This window comes from Eulemur rufifrons, chromosome 1, assembly GCF_041146395.1.
Source record: "Eulemur rufifrons isolate Redbay chromosome 1, OSU_ERuf_1, whole genome shotgun sequence".
Taxonomy (NCBI): Eukaryota; Metazoa; Chordata; class Mammalia; order Primates; family Lemuridae; genus Eulemur; species Eulemur rufifrons.
In genome coordinates, this window is record NC_090983.1 from 52,610,294 (window position 1) to 52,635,919 (window position 25,626).

Sequence of the window (25,626 nt, forward strand, 5' to 3'; positions counted from 1 at the left end):
TAAAATAAAACCTACAGCCCACGTGAGCTTTCTGAGACACTTATTCTGGACTGGTCTGCCAGCTATGGGTTTAAATCCCTGTACCTTCCTCATTGGCCCAAATGTAAACTCCAGTAGTAGTACCAAGAAGCAATGATTGGATCAAACGCCACTGGAGCTGTGCTCCCTGCTGCCACCCCTCTCTGACCACTATTGTGGGAATTTAGGATTAACTGACTTTCAGTTCTCTTTTATGTGAAGGAATCATGGAGTCATGTCCCCAGCAAAGTCCCAGTAGTGAACAGCAGTGCTGGATATTTTCCACGCACCCCTCCAGGCCTTGGTCACCCTCCTCCACCTGCTCCAGGCCAGGGAGGCAGATCTGTACGGACAGTATAGTGGGCTTCCTTGTCCTCTGGCTCCTGACTGCACTCACGTGACAGGTGATGGGCAGGAGAGGGGTAAAGTCAGGATATTTATCCCTCCAGCTCTCATCCTGCTGGGTCACATGGCTTGTCACCATTTTTCTTCTGAAGGTCACTGCTCTTGGAGCTGCATCTGCATCCTCCAGTTCTGGCTAACATCCCTGTCCTTCAGGCCCAGGGGTAGCAATGCTCCCTGCTGCTCCAGCTCCCTTGCTCCTTTTCCTACACACCTTTGTAAACAATTCCTTTATTAAGTTTTCCTGTATTAATTACTTCGTTTGAGGAGGTTTCTGTTTCCTGATGGGAACTGCCTGCTGCACAATCCAAACAGTAGCTTTGGTTTAAATGCCATTTTTTGGTTTTTAATGTGACACTGAGTCAAACAGGAAAATGAGTGTGAGTAATGGACGACGATGATGATGGTAACAACAAAACAATAACAATAAAAATAATGATGATGATTAACCTTGCTTGAGTGCTTATTAAGGTCGGATCCCCTTTGTATTATTTCACATGCAGTAACTCACTTCAACCCCACAGCCCCTGCATGAGGAGTGTGGAAGGAAGCCTCCAGTTAGCCCCATCACCCGAGCCCGCTGACATTCCTGTCCTGGTGTACCACGCTTACCTTAATTGTGGGCTGTCTTTAGTGACTTGCTTCTGAAGAAGAGAATATGGCACAATGATGCGATGTTACTTTCAAGATTACGTTACAAAAAGACTGTGGCTTCCACCTTGGTGTCCCCTCTTGCTTGCTCACTCTGAGGGAAAACAGCCGCCATGTTGTGAGCTGCCCTGTGGAGACTCCCATGTGGGAAGGAACTGATGTCTCCAGCCGACAGCCGGAGAAGACCTGAATCCTGTCACAGCCGCCTGAGTGAACTTGAACGCAGATCCTCCTCCAGGATGCCTGCAGCCCTGGCTGGCACCCTGATTGGGCCAACAGCAGCCAGCTGAGCTATACCCAGATTCCTAACCCACAGGAACTATGAGACAATTAATGTGTGCTGTTTTAAGTCACAAGTTTTAGAGTAATAGTTTACATAGCAAGATAACTAATACAAAGGGGGCACCATTATCATTCTCATTTTGAAGACTCAGAAACTAAGGCTTGGCCACCTGCTCTAGGTCACACGGTTAGGAAATCAAAGGGGAGCTAAGAGTGAGTAGCCAGACAACCTGACGGAACGCTGATGCATTTAACCATCACACATCCTGATAGAACCATCTATGAAAGGAATCTGTTTATAAGAATTAACTATTTCAGTTCTAATATACTGTCATTGGACGTATAAACTGGTACTAATGTTCTGGACAGCAATTTAGCAGTTATCTATAGAAAGGTGTAAACCCTTCCACCTTGCAATTCCACTTAGCCAGTAGAAGTTAGTTCTGTAAATTAGGATAGTTATAACAGAAGTACATAGATGCATGAGCATTTCAGAGCCTGAATGTTTATTGCGCATTTTAAAAAAGCAAATAACTGAAAGTGACATAAACGTCCACTAGTAGGAGACTTTGGTTGTATTATTATACATCATATAGTGAAAAACTATGTAGCTCTTAAAAAAGAATGAGGTAGATTTATATTTAGGGAAATGGAAAGATATACCTTGATGTCTGTGGTAGGTAGAAATCCAAGATTTCTACACACACTTTCTTCCAGTTGTTCAATCAAGCACTACATGCTGCTATGAAGGGATTTTGCAGCTGTAGTTAAGGTTGAGTTTAAGATAGGGAAATTATCCTAATGAGCCTAATCAGCTGACCCCTTAAATGGCAATAGGCTTTTCCTGGAGAAAGATACTGGAAGTATGAGAAGAATTCAATGGGAGGGAGATTCTCCACTGCTGTCTTTGAAGATGAAGGCCACGTGGCAAGGAATGCAGGTGGCCTCTAAGAGCTGTCAGCTGACAGCCAACAAGGAAAAGGGATCTCAGTCCTACTACCATAGGGAGCTTAATTCCGCCAATGACCTGAATGAGCTTGGAAGTGGATTTTTTCCCCAGCACCTCCACACAAGAACTCAGCCTGGCCTGTGATGTCTTGAACAGAGAAACCAATCACACTATGTCCAGACTTCTACAGAACCATGCAATAACAAATGCATGTTGTTTTGAGCAGCTAAATTTATGGTATTTTGTTACACTGTAACAGGAAATGAATATGATCAATTATTTAGTGGGAAAACAAAATTATAGAGGAAGATGTATGATCCCATTCATCTAGCTTTTGATAAATATTTGTTGATTAAAAAAATAAGGATATATAGAAAAAAAGACATGGGGAAGAATATAAATTAATAGTGTTTATCTCTAGAGAATGAGATTATACGAGACTTTCACTTTCTATATTTTATGCATTTTATGATTATGGAAATTTATTTATTTATTTATTTTTTTTTTTTTTGAGACAGAGTCTTCTTCTGTCACTTGGGCTAGAGCTCACTGGCATCATCATAGCTCACTGCAACCTCCAACTTCTGGGCACAAGTGATCCCACCTCAGTCTCCTGAGTAGCTGGGACTACAGGTGGGTACTATATGCCCAGCTAATTTTTAAATTTTTTGTAGAAACAGGGTCTTGCTATGTTGCTCAGGCTGATCTTGAACTCCTGGCCTCAAGTGATCCTCTCACCTCGGCCTCCCAAAGTGCTAGGTTTACAGGCATGAGCCATGGTGCCTGCCCTGCTTATGGAATATTTGAATTGTTTAGAATGCAAACATGTTTTTAGTAAGGAAAGAAAATGATAAAGTGAAAATATTTACTAAATTTGCTATCCCAGATGAAGGTTTAGATTCTATCATGTTTAATTCTCACTGTCTTAATTCTTTTTTGGAGTAAGGTGTGGTATATATAAGTAAAATATTCAGCTCTCAGGAGCTTGGGCCCTTTCTGTTCTGGATGTGTCTTTCAGATATATGCTGAGCATCCATTAGTTGCAAAGCAGCCGGCAGACTCCTTCCTCCCCCACACCCTGATTCCCGACAGCACCCCCTGGCCTAGCACGGTGCTCTTGTCCCACATAGTGCCCCAGTTCCTCCCCACAGTAATTCAGAAGAGAGAACCCAAGCTAGCACAGACCTTTGACCAGGTCTACCTGAACCCCAACAATTCTTTTTACGAAGACAAATACGGTATTTTCTTCTTTTGCTATGTAGTGCCAAGGAATATGGATTCTGGTCAATTCAGGTCATTCACGCCAGCAAAAACTCAAAGGCAGAATAGACATAGGAAGTAAATACAAGAGACAATAATGACATAGTGGTCAGAACAAGCATGTTAGCATCAAAAATAACCTGGATTCTGAAGGTAATAAGCTGAGTTATCTTGGGAAGGTTACCTAAGCTCTCTGAGTCACAGTTTTGTCATCTGTAAAAGGGGACGAATATCTATTTCACAAAGTTGCTGTGAGAATTCCATGAGGTACTGTATGTAAATGAACCTAACCTAATGCTTTGCATTCATTTACCAAGTGATAAAGAATACTAAGAATGCGCAGGTTCTGGAAAGACTGTGGTGAATTAGGCAGGTAAGTCCCTTTGCCTCCCCCTCAAATTGGGGCTACTGTCTACTGTGGGGACAAGCAATCACAATAAACAAGAAATTATTATAAGAGGAGAAGTTCTAAGGCACCATTGAGCTAGTTTTAGAGATCAGGTGAGTCCCCAAATGGTAGGTATGAAAGGGTAAACAAATATATGTATTTAATAACATTATGCCCCGGTAAATTTGTCTTAGTTTTGCCAGTCTGAACATTCTTCTATCTTCCTCCCTTCTCCCTCTTTCCCAAGATCATTATAACATTTCTGGCCTAGCTTTGTCTTCAAGCAGCATTTAAGACACCATTTTTTCTTATTAACCCATTCATATCAAAGCATACATGACTGCAATCGTTTAGTATAATACCTTTGCCTGCTACTAACTTCAGTATCTTCATTTTAAGCTATAATTTGGCATCACTCAGGGGAACAAGGTATCTGTTGTAGAGTTTTAGGCTTTTATCTTTACTTTTTTAAACTTTTCATCTTAAATAATTTCAGACTTACAATTAACTTGCAAAAATAGTAAAAATGTTTCCATATATGCTTCGCCCAGCTTCCCCAAATGTTCACATTTTGTATAACCTTAGGAAACTTAACTGAAACCAGAAAATTACCATTGATAAAAAGCCATTCAGATTTTGACCTTATTGAGAGAAATGTTGGAGTTTGAAGGGAGAGAACCAGGCGTATTCTAGGCAACTGATCACCGGCCTCATGAGTGATTTAAAACAGTGGACAATTCACAACATCATTTATTTTTTGCCTCCAATGATGAAATGAAGGGAAATGTATTTTACCTTCCTAATTTTCTTTTGCATATATTCATGCTAAAATTCCCAAAGATCCCTGACAGACATAAACTCAAGAGAGTCCTTATCCCAACAAATATTTCCTACAAGGCACTAGGAGTTCTGTTGCACACTGAGGAATCAAAGATAAGTAAAGATTCCTGTTCTACTTGTGTGCCACTACTCTACTCATCTTTAGAGAGACTATCCCATTTAATCCTTACAACAATCATATGAGGTAGGAAATACTGTTATTACTATTGTACTGAAGCAAAAATTGAGGCTAAGAGAACTATTAAGGAAATGAGGCAGTGCCTGGGCTTAACTACTTTGCTACACTGTGGTAAGTGCTATTTGTATGTTTTCAAGTCTGGAGTAATATATTTACATATGAAATCACGTGTCTTCATTTTATATAAAACATACATGTGCATATTACCATAGAAATGGTTTTAAAAAAAGGCAAATATATAATGGACCTTGAAAAGATGGGTACAGTTAGGTGCAAAAATTTGCCAGTGGGAAGAGTTTACCCGTGTTACTGAAAGTCTTTCCCAGAAGGGTGATTGTACCTGTTAAAAGCATGTCAAGATACAAGTGTGCACGTGGCAATGGTGTAAGAGCAGAGGAAGCCTGAAGCTCCTCAACCTAGTACAACAATCCTGAAGTGCATCTATTCTCACCTTTTCTGCTTTTATCCAAAGGGATACACAGCCTTCATATTTTAACAATATGATTCAATGGTTATACAGACTATAGCATTTTGTTGTTCTTTTCAAATGCACACTTTCTAATATCTGTCTCGTCTTAACATTGTCTTAGCAAGTGTTAACTTCTCTTTGGGGCATAGAGGTGGAGGCTCTCAGAGCTGGTCAGAGCCTCCCAGTGTAACGAGTTAGCTCTGGCAATGGAGCAGAACCGCACTTTTTTCCAAATGTTTGCTGTTGAGCCTACTGTATTTAAGGATGTGGTGGCTGATGATAAATCCACTCCTACTAGCAGCAAAACCACTCAATCCCAACCGATTGGTGGGGAGAACTGGCATCTTTCCATGGGGAGAGCGGCACGTTGTCCCCACACAGGCGCGGAATCAGATCCATGTGGACCTTGGGCCTCTGTGGGTTCCACTATAATTTTAAATCCATTTTTAGAATGAATTTGAATTTAAGGTCTCTCAAAGCTGGACCCTCGTTTTTTGAGGAGAGGAAAGCCATGGGACAAGGCGGTCCCTCCGGGTGAGGGAGGGGGGACTCTCCGGCAGCCGCGAGAAGCTGGAGAGGACGCAAGTCTTGGGGGGAAAGGCCTTTGGTTAGACACCCCTTCCAGTTCCCGCTCCTCTGCCAACGCTGGTCCTGGGCCCCCTGGCCTCGTCCCCTCGCTGCGCAGGGGAGGGGGACGGAGGAGAACGCGAACTCCAGCCTCCCACCCTTCCCATCCCCGCCACAGGCCGGGGGCTGTGGGCGCGGAGCCTGCGACCCGCGGGGAGGGCGCGGCAGCCGAGGGAAGGGCACAGGGCCGGCGGCGGCCTCGCGGCGCGTCCACATGTGGCGGGGCCGCAGGGAGGGGACGAGGAGCCGAGGGGGAGGGTTTACATCTCGGCTAAGTTCCCGGATGGTCGCAGCCTCCCGGCGCTGAGCGCTTTTCCTGCCCGCCCGGCTCAGCCCTTCGGACCCAGGGAGAAGTTTCCCAGAAAAAATGCCCCGCGCGCCGCGGGGCCGTGGAGCCGCCCGGAGCCGCTGTGCGGTAAGGGACGCGTCACCGCCGCCGCCTCGGGTGCGATCTGGGTTCCGGGGTCTCGGGGGACGCCAGGAGGGACTGGATTCGACGACCCGGCTCGGAAGTGCCGCTTGGCACGGGCGACGCGGGTGGGGCAGCCGGGGACGTCGAGGCGGCTTCTCCTGCGAGCGGTGGGCGCGGGCGCGCGGCCTCGGGAGGGGCGCGATTCCCGGTCCCGCGGCCCGCGCGTCCTGCCCGGCCGGCCGGTGGCCCGGGGAGGAAGGGGTCGCGTCGGCCGGGGCTCCCCGTCCTGGGCTGGGCGCGCCACCGGGCTCCGCCACCCGGGGCCGCCCCGTGGGGCTCGGGCCCCGCTCCCGCCGCAGTCGCCAGAGCAGGGGCTTCGCGGCGGTGCCCTGGGGCCGTGTCTACACCCCCAGCTCGGGCGGAGGGGGACTTTCGGGCATCCCCTGGGGCCAGTTCCACGCTCTGGCACCGCCTCGCCTGCCTCGCTGTGGGAATCGTGCCCCTCCCGCAACTCGGCTTCCCAAAGTAGCCTCCTTCCCGATGCTCCTAGAGGGTCTGCTCGCTCGATGGTCCGCGTAGACGCAGGCGTTAGATATCTGCGTTGACCTTAGAGACACTTCCAGTTCCAGTCCGTGCTTTTCGCCAGGGTGGGGTTGGGGGGCCTCCCCGAACTCCCCGACAGCTTCACTTCAGTCTCGCGTCCCCTACTTTTTCTGTTAACATACTTTTCTTTTAAAGAAAGAACTGTTGAAGAAAGCTGCGACTGTAAGGGAAACCAGCTGACCCAGTACGAGTGATCCAAATCCTTAACTGGTGGTTGGTTAGACTTTGAACTCTGAGATTAACAAAGGATGCGTCTGTGTGAGGAACCGAGCCTGTCTAGGTCTTCTGGTCCTGCTTAATCCCAACGGAATATTCCTTCCTGGGACGCGGGCTCCTGGGCTTACCTGAGTTCTCCGGGAAGCCTCTCAAGTTGTCAGCAGTGCCTAAGCGGACTTGGTCACTTTTTCTGGAAAGCGAGTGTCGGTTCTGGCCCCTAGGTCTTCACTGGACGCCTCCGTCCCACTGCCCCATCCCTGGCTGCGTGTCGCTTCAGACTCCAGGCGATGCAGCCGCAGAGCCGGTGAACAGATTCCACCCTGGGTGGGTTTTCTTTTGCCAGTTTCCCAAAGCAATTTGAAAACAATAGTGTAGCTTCATTTTGAGTCGTTGGTAGATTTTCTTCATCCTCAAAAATGCCTATTTCTGTAATGGACAAAACAACCCCAAGAAATTTTCTATTTCAGTTTGTAAATTACCTTTTAATTTCTCGAGCTGAGAAAACCCCATATAAGCTATCAGCACTCTGCATCTTAATCCCGCTTTACGGTGCTCACAACACTGCCTTCTGCTGCTGCTGTTTGCCTGCCTGTCCCCACAAGGTTGAGTTCCTCAGGGACCTGGGGATGTTATATTCTACAAATCCCCAGCCCCTTGCCTATGAATGGAAGTGTGCAGATGTTACTAAAACAGTTAAATAACATCATCTTCTTCCCTGGGACCTACCCAACTCCTCCATAAGTTTGGCTCCCTGCCATCATTTTGGCTCCCTGAAAACACATAAAACTCTTTTAGGTTGTGTGTTGTAGAACAAAGAGGTTTGTAAGCAAGGTAAGATCAAATTCTGGGACATTTAGAGAGAATGAGAATATTTCCAGCTGGAGGGATTCATGCTTTCTTTTATTTGACCATTTCACAAATTAAGTGTCTACTGTGTGTTCAACCACTTTCTGGTGCCCTTAGGCATGTCACACAACTTGAGCTTCACTTATCTCATCCAAGAAATGGGGTTGATAACCTTTGTTCTTCATCCATTACAGGGTGTGAGGATCAAGTGAGATAATGGGGTATGAAGCAAAGAGCAGTGTGACACAGGGCCACCCAGACACCATGCACTGCATAGCACCAAGACTCAAAAGTGATAATGATCAGAAAAGCAGGTGGTGAAGAGAGGGTGGTATGCCCTTACCTTTGAAATGTACTATCTCAGGTGCTCTAGCTAGGCATGAACCTCTGTTTGTGGTATTCATTACTGTATCTCTGTCACTGTCTTTGGTATTTCAAGGTGTTCTTAAGTATGGTTGTAATTTTAGAAACATACGTGGTTTCCACAACATACACCAGGAGAATAAAATGCAACAAAAGTGCCTTTTATTTGTTGCTATAACCCTTCCATTTTTAAGCATCAGAGATTTGGGATTCTACCTCCCAGAGCTGTGGTCTTCCTGAAGCCTTCCTTTCCATGTGGTCTACTGAATTTCTGATGATTTCCACACTGAGGTCTCTCTGCTGCCGTTTCTCAGCAATCCACAGTTATGCCATGTTTCTCAAAGGTGTGGTAGGCTTATTTACGCCTTGTGACTAGCCAGGACCCACATATTGATTCAGGTCTCAGTTGGAATCAAGCCAAATGCTCACTGAGCATGGTGGGTCCCTGCTAAAGGTCCTGGCCAGGCTCTGTGCTAGGGGTAGAAAGGGAGACATAGCTTAGAAAGAGAAGTTTGCCCCTGAATGCTTACCTTCTGGTAGAGATGAGACATGGTTTCAAACAGCAGGAATGCAAGGCAGAATGTGGTGAATAAGGTGAAAAAGGTACAGCAAATACAGGGAATTTAGCAGAGAGTGAAGTTTCTTTCAGCTGGAGGAAGACAGTCTTTCATTCATTTGTCCATTTCTAAGTGTTTACCATGGGTCTGGCATGGGAAGATGAATAGGCACATTCACGTTGTGTTCTACCGTCACTGCTCCAATTGAGGAACAGTTCAGGTTTCATCTCCCTGTGACCAAAGAGTACTTCCTCACTTAGCCTGGTTGTATTGCCCAGCCCTGACATTTGTCAGTTATTCCTCATGCTGTATTATGGTCAGGTCAAAATAATTTAACTGTCTCTCGTATAGTTTTGAATGGTAAAAAGTCTGGGCTCACCAAAGCCCGCAGAATATCTTCAGTTGGTTGAGTAACCCTATTCTGCTTAACACACTTGTATTAAGTGAAGTATTGAAGGATGCTGGTCCTTAGCCACGGGTATGACTAGAAGCTTATAGAGGCTTGATTCTGTAAGTCTAGGGGGAGGCCCGGGAATCTATTTTTTGAAAGCCCCCCACCAGGTGATACTGACATGCTGCCGAGTGCAGTTTCCCACTGGGTAAGCAAGTGGGCCAGCAAGTCAGGCAGATCTTGCTTCCAGGCTCGACACTGTCTCTTCCAAGTTTTTATTTCTTTACCTTTAAAATGAATAACAAGCCCTGCCTCAAAGAGTTGTTGTAAGGGTCAGGCGAGGTCATATATGTGGCTCACTTAGCAGAAAATCTGGGACTGTGCTGCTGCTTGGTATTTGTGGGTTATTATAATTAGCATTATTAGTGTTAGTCTGCACAAAACGCTGTTGGTATTCCTCTCTTCATATGTAAATACAAAATGAGCCTAAACATAGGCATTGCCTTTTTTTTTTTTTTTTTTGAGACATGTTCTCTCTCTGTCTCCTGAACTAGACTGTAGTGGCCTCATCATAGCTCACTGCAAACTCAAACTCCTGGGCCCAAGCAGTCCTCCTGCCTCAGCCTCCCAAGTAGCTGGGACTACAGGCTTGTGCTACCACACTCAGCTAATTTTTCTATTTTTGTAGAGATGAGGTCTCACTCTTGCTTAGGCTGGTTTTGAATTCCTGGCCTCAAGTGAACATCCCATCTTGGCCTCCCAAGGAACTGTTTTTTATATAATTTTTTTTCTTGAGCTAGGGTCTCACTCTGTTGCCCAGGCTAGAGTGCAGTAGCATCATTATAGCTCACTGTAACCTCAAACTCCTGAGCTCAAGTGATCCTCCTGCCTCAGCCTCCCAAGTAACTGGGACTACAGGCGTGCACCACCACGCCCAGCTAATTTTTCTTATCTTTTGTAGAAGTGGGATTTCACTGTATTGCCCTGGCTGATCTCAAACTCCTGGCCTCAAGTGATCCTCCCACCTTGGCTTCCCAAAGTGCTAGGATTACAGGTGTGAGCTGCCATGCCGGGCCTCTGTAAATTAATATATAATAATCCCTTGGCTGTCTGTCATTTATTGACTGTTTCACACCAGTCATCTCGTGTATTCTAACAGCCCTGAAAAGGAGACATCTCACTGAGAAGAATCTTAGTATTGAGGGGCTTCCAGCCTGCAGTGTCTGCTTATATAATAAAACCTACTCTGCTGAGGTTATTAGGACAGATAAAGGATGGGGAAGCAAAGACAAGCTGTATCACTTTCCTGGCCCTTTGACACAGGAAATACCAAGTTAACATGTTGTGGGGGTCACACAGTGGCCATGATCATTGTGGAGGTGATCCCTGGATTAGACCACCTGCCCCAGGTGCTTTGGTCACAGGTATAGCACCCCAGCCCATGAGGTTAGGGTACCACTGCTGCTTCTTTGGCCAAGGGTGAGGGAACTTTGAGTCCTGGGAAATACGTTCAGCATTACGGAGTCTGCAGAGTGATCACAGATACTTGAGAATTCAATAATAATAGACTTTGCTAACATTCAATAAAAGAAGAATGTAGCTAAAATAAATAGGAGATACAATTAGCTACAATTTTTGTTAGCTTTGATAAACATGGTTCACATTGTAAGAGTATGTTGCTATGTAACACTTTAGCATTGTTTACTATGACTATATATTTTTTCTCTTCTAATGAGCCATCTTTCCAGTATAACTCAATTTCTTCTTTTAATTTGCTTTTATCTCTCAATTATGTTAATTTAAGTACATGAAATTTTTCAAAGCTTGCTATGGTCTGGCCCAAGCTTTTTTTTTTTTTTTTTTTTTCTGAGACAGTCTCACTTTGTTGCCCAGGCTAGAGTGAGTGCCGTGGCGTCAGCTTAGCTCACAGCAACCTCAGACTCCTGGGCTTAAGTGATCCTACTGCCTCAGCCTCCCGAGTAGCTGGGACTATAGGCATGCGCCACTATGCCCGGCTAATTTTTCTATATATATTTTTAGTTGTCCATATAATTTCTTTCTATTTTTTTTTAGTAGAGACGGGGTCTCGCTCTTGCTCAGGCTGGTCTCGAACTCCTGACCTTGAGCGATCCACCCGCCTCGGCCTCCCAGAGTGCTAGGATTACAGGCGTGAGCCACCGCGCCCGGCCTGGCCCAAGCTTTTAAAAATCTCTCCTTCTTTCCTTTCTTCCTTCCATTCTCCCTCACTCTTTTCCTTCCTTTCTTTCTTTAACATTGCCACTTACTATGTGCCATTTAAGTGAATCATTTAATATTCACCCAACCCCGTGAGGTTGGTTCTATTAACATATGTGGAACCTGAGGCTGGGAGAAGTTAGGTAACTTGCTCAAGGTCACACAGCTAGTGACAGAGCTAGTATTCAAACCTGGAGCAGTCTAATTCCGAACACTGCAGTTTTACCCTTTAATTTCCCCATCAGCCTTATCATACACTACGTTCCATGTACTGGCTCCAGCTAAACCGTGCTTTTCCACTTCTGTCGCAGTGCCTTTGCACTGCCATTCCTCCCCTCCACATGGCCCCTTGTCTTCATTTGTATGTTGGATCCTATAGAATATTCAGATTGGCCACAAATACTTGTTGAGAAGTCAACATTACAGATTTTGCTAATACTCAGTTAATGAAGGATGTAGTTAAAATAAACAGACCCAATTACCTACAGATTTCATTAGTTTAGTATTAATAGCTTTGATAGACATGGTTCACCTTGTAAGAGAATTCTTCTGAAGAGTCAAAGTGCTCTCTCTCCTCCTTTCGGTGACTCCTATCTCTTTAGTCAGTTTCCCTTGCTGTTGGTTCGGGCCTTGCCTGTGGCTTGAATTCCACTCTATCCTGTATTGCAGTCACTTGTATGTGTCCCTTCTCCCTTATTAGAGTATAAGCTCTTTCAAGGCAATCACTCCTTATAAAAAGAAAATCATTTTTGTACTCCCTCAAAATAGTAGATTCTTACATAGTAGGTTGTCAGTTAATATTTGTTAAATGGTGGTTTATTTCTGCCACTTGGTAAGACATGAGGTGAGTGATTTTTTTCACGAAGGCCAACTTTGTTTTGCAGAAGAATATTTGGTTTCTGAAGATGCTAGGAAACAAATTTCATCGTAAGAGTGGTCATTTACCATGGATTAAGATAGATAGACAGATAGTGACATTTTAAAATTCATATACATAATCAGCTCTTTTGTATCTTCCAAATTGAAAAATAACAATGATTCTGATAATAAAGGAATAAGATTTTGTGTTCTTGTGAGGAAGATGAGAATTATTATTGTAGAACCTAAGAAGTGACATTTCCTGGTCTAATACCTGTATCTGGTTCACTTCCGCATAAATTAAAGTTGGTACTCTGTGCCCATGGGTGTTGCACCCTGTGCTTTGGCTGAGAAGAGATGCACAACCCAAGCATAATGAAAGATACTAGCTTCCCCTAGATGGCCACAGAGTCCTTTGTCTTAGGGGGATAAAGAGTTCCCCAAAGTAAGGCGTGTTTGCAGCAGGAAGGAAATGGTCATTAAAATGGAAAATTTAGAACCAAATAGTTTTCTGGGCCAGTGGTACCAATTACAACTTAACGTAAATGTTTGTTTTATATATTTTTAATTTTTCTTACATAGGCAATCCATGCTCCCTTTAAATATATATCTACATATGTTTATATTTATTTACATGTATTCTCTCATAAGCAATACCTGATCACTTTAAATGAGATAAGGTATAGTGTGTACACCTTATTATAACAGCTAAACACAATTTTGTTACATTCCTCCTGTTCTCCCTCCTCCACCCACCCCATCTCCTCACATGTTTGAGATTGGGTTACACAGGTACTGTTTGCATTTTGCTTGCTTTACTTTTTAGCATTTCTTGGACATACTGCTACCATATTATTTTTAACAGCTGCATAGCATTCTGCTATAGAGATATATTTAACAGGTCCACTGTAGATTGTCCACAGTCTCCCATTAGCGTTTACACTGCTAGTTCCGTGACCATCAGTCACCTGTAGCTCCTGCTAATGACGCCCAAGCAACCAACCAATTCAGTTGCAGAATAACTGTAGTCATCTAGCCGGCACTATGCAGACCACATCGGCAGTTGGTTGAATTTCTTGCTTTTTAGCCACTTGTGTGTCACCGCAGCCTGTTTCTGTAGTCTCCCAAGGAGTTTTTATAGACGCATGTGAGAGATTGTGTACATTGACTGGAGAATTTAGGCCTAGAGGGGCGCAAGAGAGAAATCTGACCATTTCTTGGAGGGATGCACTGTTGAACTGTTGAATGTGCTGTCAGGTAAGATTCAGGAAACCCAGAGACTCCCCTCCTCATCCCTGCTGCAGAATAGATTCTGAAAGTAGAGAACCTTCAGACCTTGAAGATGATCTTGAGAAAACATGTACTCTAGCTATTTATTTTCTAAGAATGTAAACAGTGAGATCAGTGTCTTAACCACAATAGTCTTGTGTTATGAGGATGGATAGTTAAATAATGGAGATAGTCAGATCAGCCCTGAGATATGTGAGCAAACAAATGGACTGCCCTTAACAGGCCCGTGTCTCATAGCAGCACATATATGTGCACCACTAGGAATGCTGGGGGTGGGGCTTCCAGGAAGGACCACAGTGATGGAGAAAGAGGAGGGTGTCGGGGGAGAAAAAAAGGCTGAGCCAGTTTTCTTTCCCAGGTTTCAGAAGACAGGCTGAGGGACACTAAGACAAGTTTTCAGATGGTACTGAAATTTCTAATTAGATTTTTGAGGGCCTAGAAAAAGGCAAAGTGGTTGACGTTCTTTTAAAAACCTTTTTAAAGTATAGTAAAGCAGTTTATTTTAAGCAAGAACTATTCTTCTCCATTAGACCCAGAATTTGATTGTCATGCATGGTTTAAGAAAGAACCCAGAATGTCAGTATAAATAATCTCAGATTTTGTGAGTAAAATTTCACACTGTTCTTTTCGCTGGTTTTACCACTGGCAGGGTTTTTTTTGTTGTTTATTTTTGTTTTTTATAGAGACAGTGTCTCACTCTGTTGCCCAGGCTGGAACTCTTGGGCCTCCCACCTCAGCCTCCCAAGTAGCTGGGACTGCAGGTATGCATCCCCCACACTCAGCTAATTTTTTAATTTTTTGTAGAGACAGGATCTCACTATGTTGCCCAGGCTGGTCTTGAACTGGCCTCAAGCAATCCTCCTGCCTTGGCCTCCCAAAGTGCTGGAAGTACAGGCGTGAGCTGCTGTACTCAGGTACACTTTTTTTTTTTTTTAAGCCTCACATTTTGAGAAAAATCTAAAAATTAAACTCTTGCTAAAATTAGGGCTGACTTTGAATATTTTATAAGATTTCAGAGTTAGAACCTCATTTAGACATAATCCCTCCTCTTAACCTTCTCTTTCTGATAAGGAGATGAGAGAAGTAGAAGAGGGAAAAAAAAAAAATCTCAGTTTGTTATGGTATTATTTTAACCATAAAATTCCTTTCTGTACAGAATTCATATATATATATATCATCTCTACTTTGCTATAATAAAACATGTTGTAAATAGCCAAGATATGGAAACAACCTAAGTGCCCATCAACAGATGAATGAATAAAGAAAATATAGTGTGTATACACAATGGAATACTATTTAGCCATAAAAAGAATGAAATTCTGTCATTTGCAGCAACATGGATGAACTTGGACATTGTGTTAAGCCAGGCACAAAAGGATGAATACCACATGTTGTTACTCATACTCAAGCTAAAAACGTTGATCTCATGAAAGCAGAGAGAAGAATAGCGGTCACTAGAGGCTGGGAAGGGCAGTGTGGGGGGTGATAGCCAAAGGTTGGTTAATGGATACAGGTACCGAAATACCACACTATACTGTGTAAATATGTACTATTATTATGTGTCAATTAATAAAAGCAAAAAACCAAAAGGAAATGAGGTAACATCTCTTTCCCACCCCTCCATGCCCAGCCCCTCTCCAACTCTTCCCCTTCCTACACAGAGAAACCAAACAAACAAAAACAACATGTTGTCTCTGAAAATTTGGAAGTGGTTTTGTTAATCACCAGGCCCAGTGCTCAGCATTTGTAATTCATAGTCTCTGCTTCTTTGTTTTTGCTGAAAATGTTACTCCATCACTTTTTAAAAATTATATTATAGTTTTCAATTTGTTCAGACTACAAAAACATTATGAATTTCTATTAAAGGTGACAAAAAAGATAGAAGTATATAAAGGAAAGTTAATAATTTTTTTACTGTCTTCCTCAACTTTTAACTCCTTGAGGTGATCAATATTAGCATTTCCTCAAATTTCTCCTTGCTTACATAACTATGTATAAGTATGTATACCATTTTTATTAAAAATAGAATTAAATTGTACATATTATGCTACTATTTTTTTTAATACAATAAAGCATCACAGACATTCTCTCCAGATTAAAACACTCATTTATGCCATGGCTGCTTAATATTCCATAATTTATTTAACCATTCATATTGTTTCAAGTTTTCTTCTACTACAATGGTTCTTCTTGGAAGATCCCTCTGTGTGTGCGTGTGTGTGTGTGTGTGTGTGTGTGTGTTCAAGCATGCCAACTCACAGAAGCTTTTATTTCTGTCTGTCAGGATCCCCAAAGTGGTATCACTTTCCAAAAGTTGTAGTAATTCACAGTCTCACTGACACTATTTGAAAATGTCTGTTTCCCCATATCCTTGCCAGCATAATTCATTTTACAAGTATAAACTTTCTAATCTCTTTTTCCTGTTTTATTTCAAATGATTTCTTTAGGGAGCACTTGTCACTGTTTCTACCTTTAAAAAAATTTCATTCATTTCAATTTTTCATGCCCTCTCTTTTCCTTAATTTATTGTGCATATGATTTGTCTTCTAGAACTGGAAAAGAAAAACTATAGCTAAACTCACAGAGCTTAATTGTTCTGTATTGAAATGAAACAAAACCCTTGATTTCTATTTATAATGAAGTAAATGTAGATCTTTCAATCCCAATTTTCCTCTTCTAAAAGTATATTATTTAAGAAATTGTCTCAGGAAATATAAATGTTTTAATGGGAAAAACAGAAACTTACCAAGTACAAAGTTGGGAAATTTTAAAGGGATTTTAAGCCTGCAAAGCTAACTGTGCTTCCCTCTTGAATCCAAAAGTCGAAAGACAAAGGTTCTTTGAAAGCATTGGTTATAAATTACGTGGAATTACATAAAGAGGAAAAAGTGAATCATAGCAGATAGGAATTTAAACCTGGTCTGTTATTGAAAGCGCCTGCCCTCGTTGCCCCTGCTTGTTTTTCTGGGAGGTGAGACTAGATTCCACTTCTCATGTCCTTGTAGTTGCTGAGTTCATTATGAAATTATTTGTATATAACTCCAGCAGTACATTAGTTAATCAGAAACAGCTGCACAACTGGATTCGTTTATATGAACAGAATAACTAAATCAATCAGCAAAATTTCTTGTATTCGGGTAGGTTGGGCCAACATTGTGTAGCCCAGAATAATAACAGTGCTTTGTAACTAACCTGACACAGATGGCAAAAAGATTGTGTTTAGACAGAAGTTGGAAGTGAAAATTAAGAAACCCTTTGAGTCCTTGGTATCTGCCATTATAGAGTGTTACTCTTTTTTAATGTTAGTGTTTTAAAGGCTAGGAAGATTCGCAAAAGGAAGTCCTGTTTTTAAAAAGAACAGATCAGTTGTATGTTCCAAGGGCTGCGTCCCGTGAATAAGGCAGAATTATCCATATCAGTGTCTCCTGAAAGATAAGTCCGTGCTTTCTGCCAGACTGCCAGGATTGAAACACCGCAGACTAAGCAGGCACACGGACACACCTTGACTAGAGCAAGCTGTGCTAAATCGGGGAGAAGACACAGGCTCCCAGGGGAGGCTGAGGCTGAAGTCTTGATCCAGCGCAGCCAGGGAAGTTCCCCAGAATGATGTGTCCTTGTGCAGAACCCAGAGGTCCGTGGGGGCTGAGTGAGGTCCCAGAATGTAGCCTGTTCAGATAGCTCTCTGCAGTCTATGTTAATGGAGACTTCGGTGCAATAAGATAGGAAGTCTGATGAAGACAGGAAAATCTCTAGACCCTGAGTCTCCATGTATGACCTATTCCTGAGAGACCCTGAACTCTCTACCACTTAAAAATATAGGTCACTTTCAAGGCCAGAAATCTGCCTGCCCTGACTAGCCAGAATCCTAAACCTGGACTGGATTCCAGGTGCCTGGCAGGCTCTGATGTGGAGCTCACCTTGGTAGGGAGCTGCATTAGGTTTGCAGCCAGAGCTGCCCAGGGGCTGTTGGCAACCTTTCTCTTACTGCGTGCCACAGTTTGGGCACTGGAATTTGTAAAAACTTGCATCTTCCTCTTGAGGCCCCTGTATGCTGATGCCTGAGGTATAGGTCCCTTTCCCTGCCCTCATTCTCTCCCTGGTTTTGGCTGTCCATCAATCCGGAGAGGTAGTGTAGATTCTTGAAAATTAAGTCACTTTCAGGCTAAGGCCTGATACCAACTAGCTCATTTACTTGATTTCTTTTGCATCACATCCTCTGCTAATGGCAGAATGGTAACGAGAAAAGGGCAGTAGAGGAGTTTGCCAGTTGTATTCTAATCCCGGCTTTGTTGCCTAGCAGTCAGGTGGCCTTGGCAACAATAAAACTGTGCAGAGGTAGAGTAGAGGAATCTGCAGGAATAGGGAGGAGATGGAGGCCAGGTCTAGGATATCTGCGATGCCTCGGACGGGACTGGCTGTTAACATCTCCAAATGAGGTGCCATTTAAACAATGCAGTGATTAACGTTGTAACTTGTCAGAGAGCTGAGGAGGCTGAAATCTTACTTTGCCTGTTTTGACTATGTATTTAGTAAATAAGGGAGAGAAGTACATGTTCATCACATTTCTCATTTAGCTAAAATAGTGTTTGTGTAATATATAAAGATCCAATTATATTTTAGCAAACTCATGGAGTTCTTCAATTATACTTGAATCTCATTGTATACTTGTTGAAGAAAGAATATTAGCTGAAACACTAAACTCTTTCTATTACACTTTTTTTTGGTATTAGTATTTGTGGGAATGGGATTTGAGCCAGATGCTGTCCAGGTATGCCTGGCACAGTTTGTTTTAGTTACATCCAATAAAAATCACACTACCTGACTATATGTATACATCCTTATTCTGTATTAGTGCACATAAGTGCACAACCCTGAAACCATCCGTCCTCACCATCTACCACACACGAGTGCGTGTGTGCACATATATACACATACATGCATATGTACATCATTGGCTTACTCCTTTTAAGGAGCTCTTTAGATATAACCAGGAAGGACCAATTCCAAACTTCATTAGAAAAGTCAGTATATTACTGTAGTTTTGGGGTTTGGGGTTTTGTTTTTGTTTTTTGAGACAAGATCTTGCTCTGCTGCCCAGACTAGAATACAGTGGAATCATCATAGCTCACTGCAACCTCAAACTCCTAAGCTCAAGTGATCCTCCTGCCTCAGCCTCCCGAGTAGCTGGGACTACAGGTGCGCACCACCACACCTGACTAATTTTTCTATTTTTTGTAGAGACAAGGTTTCGGTATGTTGCTAGGCTAGCCTCGAATTCCTGGCCTCAAGCGATCTCCGTCTTTGGCCTCTCAAAGTGCTGGGATTATAGGTGTGAGCCACCATACCTGGCCTATACTGCTGTAGTTTTATGTGTGTCAGCCTTTGCAGCTTCTTAGAGGGCAGAGGTCATTGCTTACTAATGAATAGTTTGTACAGACTCATACAAAACATCACATGCAGGTAACTGTAAGTAAGTGGTTTGCAGCAGGTTCACTATGATGGCCGTGATTCCTGGGAGTGGATAAAAATACCCATGCAGGGCATTGCCCTTGAGAGTTCTGACCTAACTGTTTTCAAGGGGAGGGCATTCCTGCTAGAGTGAGCATGAGATGGGCCTCCTCTTATCTGTGTTTCCTAGTGAGTTTTCCCTAAAGGCGGACCACAGCCTAGTCTGGATCCAGCAACCTTATTAGCACAGGGGTTCATAGCACAGGGTTTGTGGCTGTGGCCATTGCTGGTTGAGTGTCCTGTTTATAACTCTTACTCCTGGTGTAAGGAACAACACATTGCTGTTTTGGCTCAGCGGCAGACCATGTGGGATGGCAGCCAGCCAGCAGGAACTGTGCACTGCTCTTGTTTCTCTAACATTACAGGGCCCACAGCTGTACATGGAAAGATCCTGGTCAATGGTGTTCCTAGGGACTTTCTGCCTTACAGAGAGGTTAGACAAACTCGTCTACCTGGGAAGCTGAACCTTAGGACCGGTGCTCTAGAGAGCCCAGTCACCATTTGTAGGTAGGGTTGTGACTAGGGCTTTCTGAGTTTTGGTACAATTCTAGTAGAAGCTTTCCCTGTGCTCCCTGTCAGCTCTGGTCCTAGCAACACAGAAGGGGAGTGGAAAAGGCGGAAGGTTCCTAGTGATGGAGAAAGTGCAGGGGCCAGCAGTGAAGTAAGAAAAAGAATCTGGTGGTTCTGAGCTGCAGAGAGAAGCTCCAGTATTGCACTGGGTATAGGGTGGTGCAGGGAGTGAGAGCTGGGGGTGTGAACACCTGAGCTAACAAGGTTGCTGGTGGGGGTAGGGGGAGGGCCCTGGAAGTGCCAGGAACGTGCTGTGGTCTGCCTTTAGGAAAAACTCACTAGGAAACAAAGAAAAGAGGAGGCTCATCTCATGCCTACTCTAGCCGGAGTGCCCTCCCCTCCTCCCCTTGAAAACGCCTTGTCATCTCTTGCATCTTAGTTCACGCGTCACCTCCTTCAAAACCCTTCCCTACTCCTTTCCAGCATGACAGTTAATTTCTGTAATGGTGTGTTGAGTAGCTGTCTCCCCATTAGATGTGAACTACTTGTTAGCAGAGAATTGCAACTTTTATCCTCTTTATCCCCAGTGCCAAGCACAATGCTTGGCATATATATGGTGCCTAATAAATGCCAGCTGAATGAAATCATGTGTTCTTCTAGAGCAGTTGTCTCAGTTTTGTTTTAACGGCTTATTAACTACTTGACTAAGAACTCTGGGACACTGAAATGTTAGAAACTATTGACAACAACTAAACCTGTCTAGAAATAGAACACTTCTTCCGTTATATTGGAGGTCAATGGAATTATGAAATTAATTTACCAAAATTTTACTTATTTCCCAGGAATGCATTGGTAACATAAAGTGTCTACATCAGGGGCTGTTTCCTAATTGCCCATCTGCCTGGGTACCACTCAACAGTACTTTGCCCAAGTCACAGAAGTCATGGATTTCTGACTTATTCCTGCCTATATTTCCAGTAATCATTTTTGGAGAAGTAATGATAATAAAAACATAGCTTACTATGTACCGGGTAATGTTTTAAATCCTCTAAATTAACTCATTGAACCCACCATATAAGGCAGGCATTATTCTTTCCATTTACAGGTGAGGAATTTGAGGTTAATCAACTCATCCAATTTCACACAGCTAACTTGGCAGGGTTGAGATTCAGTCCAGGTGGGTGGCTTTAGCCCACTCTGAACCATGAGACCCTCCTGCATCTCCAGTAAAGGGTAGTCAGTTTTAAAGGACATAGGTGTCCCCAGCTTTCTTCAAGCAGCCGGCTGACCACTAACACAGTATCCTGGGGCAGTGCCTTGGACTTTCTGTTCCTCTGTTTCCTGCATGCTTCTGGGTTAGGACCACCAACCCACTGTGAAAAGGGCGGCCAGAAGCAATGAAGACCCACTGCTGAGCCATCTGTCCTTGGGGTACGGTGTTTTGGGTCCAGCATTAACTTTGCTCTGAGTCGTCCACTTTAACACCTGATACTTATTACAGACGTACATTCTAAATACCCTCTAAGACCTCAGTGGTCTCTGATGAGGAAGAAAATACTTCTAGAGTGTCACAAATGCTGCCAAAGACTGGTGTCATTGCTTGGTGCCACATTATGTTCTCAAGAATCAATGCATAACATGTTACATTCTGCTGGTGGGGAAGGAATATAATACTTAACTGAAAAATGCAAAATTTTTTTACTAAAAAATGTATCATCCCAGAATGTTAGAGCTGGGAAGCAATGTGAAGATCATTTTGCCCAGCCTCCCATTTTGCAGGTGAAGAAACAGAACCCCAGAGAAGTCAGGTGACCTGCCCAAGGCCAATGGCCAGCTGGTAGCAGAGTTGAGACAAGAATGCAAGCCTGCTGAGTTCCTGTCCAGCTCTTGTCCCCCTGCCTGAGATTGCATAAAATATTTTATAAATGATTTCCTTATTATTATAAATTACAGGCAAGGCTAGTCGTGGTGGCTTACGCCTGTAATCCCAGCACTGTCGGAGGCCAAGGTGGGAGGATCACTTGAGGCCAGGAGTTTGGTGCCAGCCTGGGCAGCATAGTGAGACCCTGTCTCTACAAAAAAGTTTTTTAAAAAATTAGCCAGGTGTGGTGGCATGTGCATGTAGTCCTAGCTACTCAGGAAACTGAGGCAGGAGGATCGCCCAAACCCAGAAGTGCGAGGCTGCAGTGAGCTATGACTGTGCCACTGACTACAGCCTGGGTGATAGAGTGAGACCTGTCTCTCAAAAAAATATATAGGCAAAACACTGAATGGGCAGGATCAAGGTTAACAGTGCCTTAAAGAGGTGAAAGCTGCAGGTGAAAACCTCTTTCAGGTACAGAACACAGTGGGCGAGGGGTTCGAGTGGCAGTTGTCCTGTGGAGTTTGCACTGACCAGCCTCTGCCTTCTAGACAGTCCTAGCTAGGAAGGCAGATACCCTCTGGTTCAAGTCGTTGGTTTGGAGGTGAAGGGATCAAACTGGCTGCACTTAGCAGAGTTGGGGGAGGGGAGGGGCAGGAAGAAGAGGGAAATGTCCACTTCCTTTCCATAAAGAAGAATGTATCTCAAAATCTGGTGCCATGAGCAATTATTAGGCAGCTTGGGCTCAGCCAAGATGTGGCCATATTGGCCTGGGGCCCTTGCTAGGCTGCTGGGATGAAGAGCTTTAAGCCGCTCCTGGAGGCCTCCCCACCCAGTGCCACGTCACTCAGCAACCCTGCCAGGATTGCGTTCCTGGGCTTGGATCACCACAGGTAAACTTTGTACCTGCAGAACAATGGCTGGGATTCTCACAGGCAAGTTTGGAGAGGAAGTCAGCTCTTTCTCAGATAAAGACAGAAATCCAGAGCTGGAAGAGAGTCCAGAGCCGTGTTCCCCACCTCTGAGCTAGATGGCCTTGAAACGACCCGGGCAGGGAGGAGGGGAGGGGAGGGCTGTAAGGTATCATCATCGGCTGTGGTCTGATGGCAGCCCTGGTCTTCCATGATCCCACCCACAGAAACAGCATTTTGGGGGAACTGAAACTGTCAAGAGAAGAACTTGAGGAGAATTCTTCACAACCCCTGCAGAGACCTTGATGAGTCCCCAGAAGAACTTGCCATACTGTGTAGACTGTTCCAGGGTGGGAAATGCTTTATTCCTTCTCTCCCTTCAGGCCCCAGAGCACTGTCAGCCCTAGTGGGGATTTCTCTGCTGGCAGTTTATCTGGTCATTTTTTAAGAACAGGGAAGAGCAAATAAAAAGCTGAGAAGAGAAGATAAAACCAACTGCATTCTTAAGCCCAAGATGATATGGGAATGTGTTCAGAGAGGTCCATGGGACATTGTTCTTGGTAAGAGGACAAAGGGAGCTCTTTGTGTTTTTCTGATGTGACCTCGGACCTCTCTAGAATAAAGCAAGAAACTAGATGCAGAGCTAGGATTCAAATTTAGAGGTTTCTGATTCCCACATCTGTGGTCTTCCTGCCTTGTCCTTGGTTAGAATGACAGTTTTGAGGGCACATCCTGCGGCATCAGCATCAGCCAGCCTCCTGCGAAGCCAGGCCGCTTGGGCCTGTGCAGGCTACTGCCCTAAACCTGAATGGTGCGGAGAGTGGCTTCCAGCTCTCCTGAGTGGACAAGGAGAATGGAGGGCGCTGTGGCGGGCCAGGCTGGGCTGGGTGCAGAATGGGCCCCACCTTCTTCTGAACTTACTGTCCCAGCTCTGGTATAAACTGTTGAACTCTCTCGAAACCTGGACTGGCTTGCGTGCTTGGAGGAACTAGAGGGCAGGGTGTGCTCTAACTGACCCCGTTGCATAAGACGGTCCAGTGAGTTCCTCCTTTTTTTTTTTTCCCCCTGTGAGGTACATCAAAAGGGCCCAAGGTAGAATAACTGTAGAAATAAACTCAGTCCTAATTTAGAAGCCACAGGCACAGAACCACACAGTATACTGTGTAGATTCCAGGGGCTGGAAAAACAGAGGATGATGGGTCCCTTCAACCCTTCCACAAGTCAAAATATTTTTAAGAGAGAAAATTTAAATTTAAGAGGCTACAATTATTTTAGAGTTTAACCAGCAAACAAAAAGAAGCATGCTCAGAGTAGAGCCCCATTTCTCCACTTGATTGACAGACATGAAGTGGGAACAGCGTCTGTGCGGTGTCTGAAAAGGAATCTGTGTGAGCACGGAGTCCAGCATGTAAATATGTGTTGTCTAAACTGGGGCTTTGAAACAGTTTTTGACCATGACCAATAAGAAATTCATTTTTCATCCAGACCCAGTACACATAGATAACAGAAACAAAAACAAAAGTTGTATAAAACAATCCCCAGGTTTACCAAATGCAATATATTTTCTATTCTATTCTATTTTTAAAAAAAGCTGGTTGCAACTCATTAAAGGGATTTGACAGCCAAAGAATGGGCAACAACTTGCAGTTTGAAAAATACTGATTTAAAGAGAAATGTGTCAGGCTTGTAGAAACCAGTCTCATTGTAGCCCCGGCAGATTTGTGCCAAAGGAGACCCGGCAACCCAGGCTTGGTTCCAGAAGGCGTTTTCTTCATTCCCAATCGCTGAAAGTTGGTGAGGTGCTGACGTGGTGGAGGGAGGGAGCGGAGGTGATGGGACTGGGGGGTTAGGAGGCCGAGTCTTAATTCTGCTTGGACCGGAAACAGTTGATGTCTGTGTTGCATCGTCCTGACACAAATAGGACACACACCCTGCTCCTAGTCCATGGTCGCTCATAGTCAAATTGGTGTTTGGTTTATAGTGAGACAGAAGTATAAGCAATGATACGGGGCACCTGAGGCCTCTTCATTCTCAGTTCCCTAAAAGAAGGAGCCATATTATAGGGATATATGCAGTGTTATACTCCTACTTCTATGTCTCATATGTAATAAGTATCCAATAAATGTTTATTGGAAGACCATGTTACCTAATTGATACTTGCAACTGGAATATTATTGTAATAATAATACTCTAGTAATAATAACCTTAATTATGTATGGTGGTATTGTTAATAAAACATTATTTGAAGGGCACATTAACACACTTGACTCATAAATGTAGTGTAGGATAGGGCAGGATAGATAAGAAAGACGCAGAAGTGTTCAGGTTATTTAGCAGAACTGCCAAACCCCATCTGGGTTTCAGATCTTCTGCATAGCAAGCCTTTAAAAAAGTTGAGGTTTGTCTGGTTTGACTTGTAAGTGGGCCCTGGCACAGCTCGCTGTGGCTCTTTGCTGCAAGATGGTGTAGGGGAGCCCGGCGCAGGCCTCCCAGGGGACACAAGCGAGGGGATTCCGACTTCCCACTACTGCTCATTGGAAACTGAGCTGAGTTTTCCCCCTCGGGCCAGCAGTTCAAGATGATGTGATTCAGGCTGAAATCACCCCAAGTTTCTGCGGGGTGGGTTTCTGTAGAGAAGAGGGTGCTGGCAGACCGCTCTCCGTTGGGTCCTAAATGCAGCCTTTGTTTGGAGGGCACCGAGGCCGAGGAGTGGTCTCCGGGCCGTGGAGACCCTGGCGCGGGTCCCGGTGGAGAGTGAGCGGAGCTCCGCGCCCTCCCGGCCGGCCCTCCCACGGGCAAGCTCCGTTCGGTTGTCCTTCCGCAGGGCCTGGCGCTCGGGACACCAGCTTGCTGCGACACTAAATTAGCCACAGACCCTCCTTTCAGGCATTTCTAGTGTGTGTGAAGGGGGAGGGGACAATGGGGACGGAAGCAGGGATTGGCAGGGAGGAGAGGGAAAGACAGTGTCCGACTTGACTTCTGCCACCGCTGCTACTGTCCG

General features: G+C 44.3%; 1 protein-coding gene across 1 annotated transcript in view; it reads left to right on the forward strand.

Annotated features, from left to right (window-relative positions):
- Positions 1-6,339: 6,339 nt before the first annotated feature.
- WIPF1 (WAS/WASL interacting protein family member 1) overlaps positions 6,340-25,626 on the forward strand; it is a 108,271-nt gene continuing 88,984 nt past the window's right edge. The window contains exon 1 of the mRNA XM_069470677.1: positions 6,340-6,479. The gene's annotated coding sequence lies outside the window, so the exon portion shown is untranslated. The remainder of the gene's footprint in view (positions 6,480-25,626) is intronic.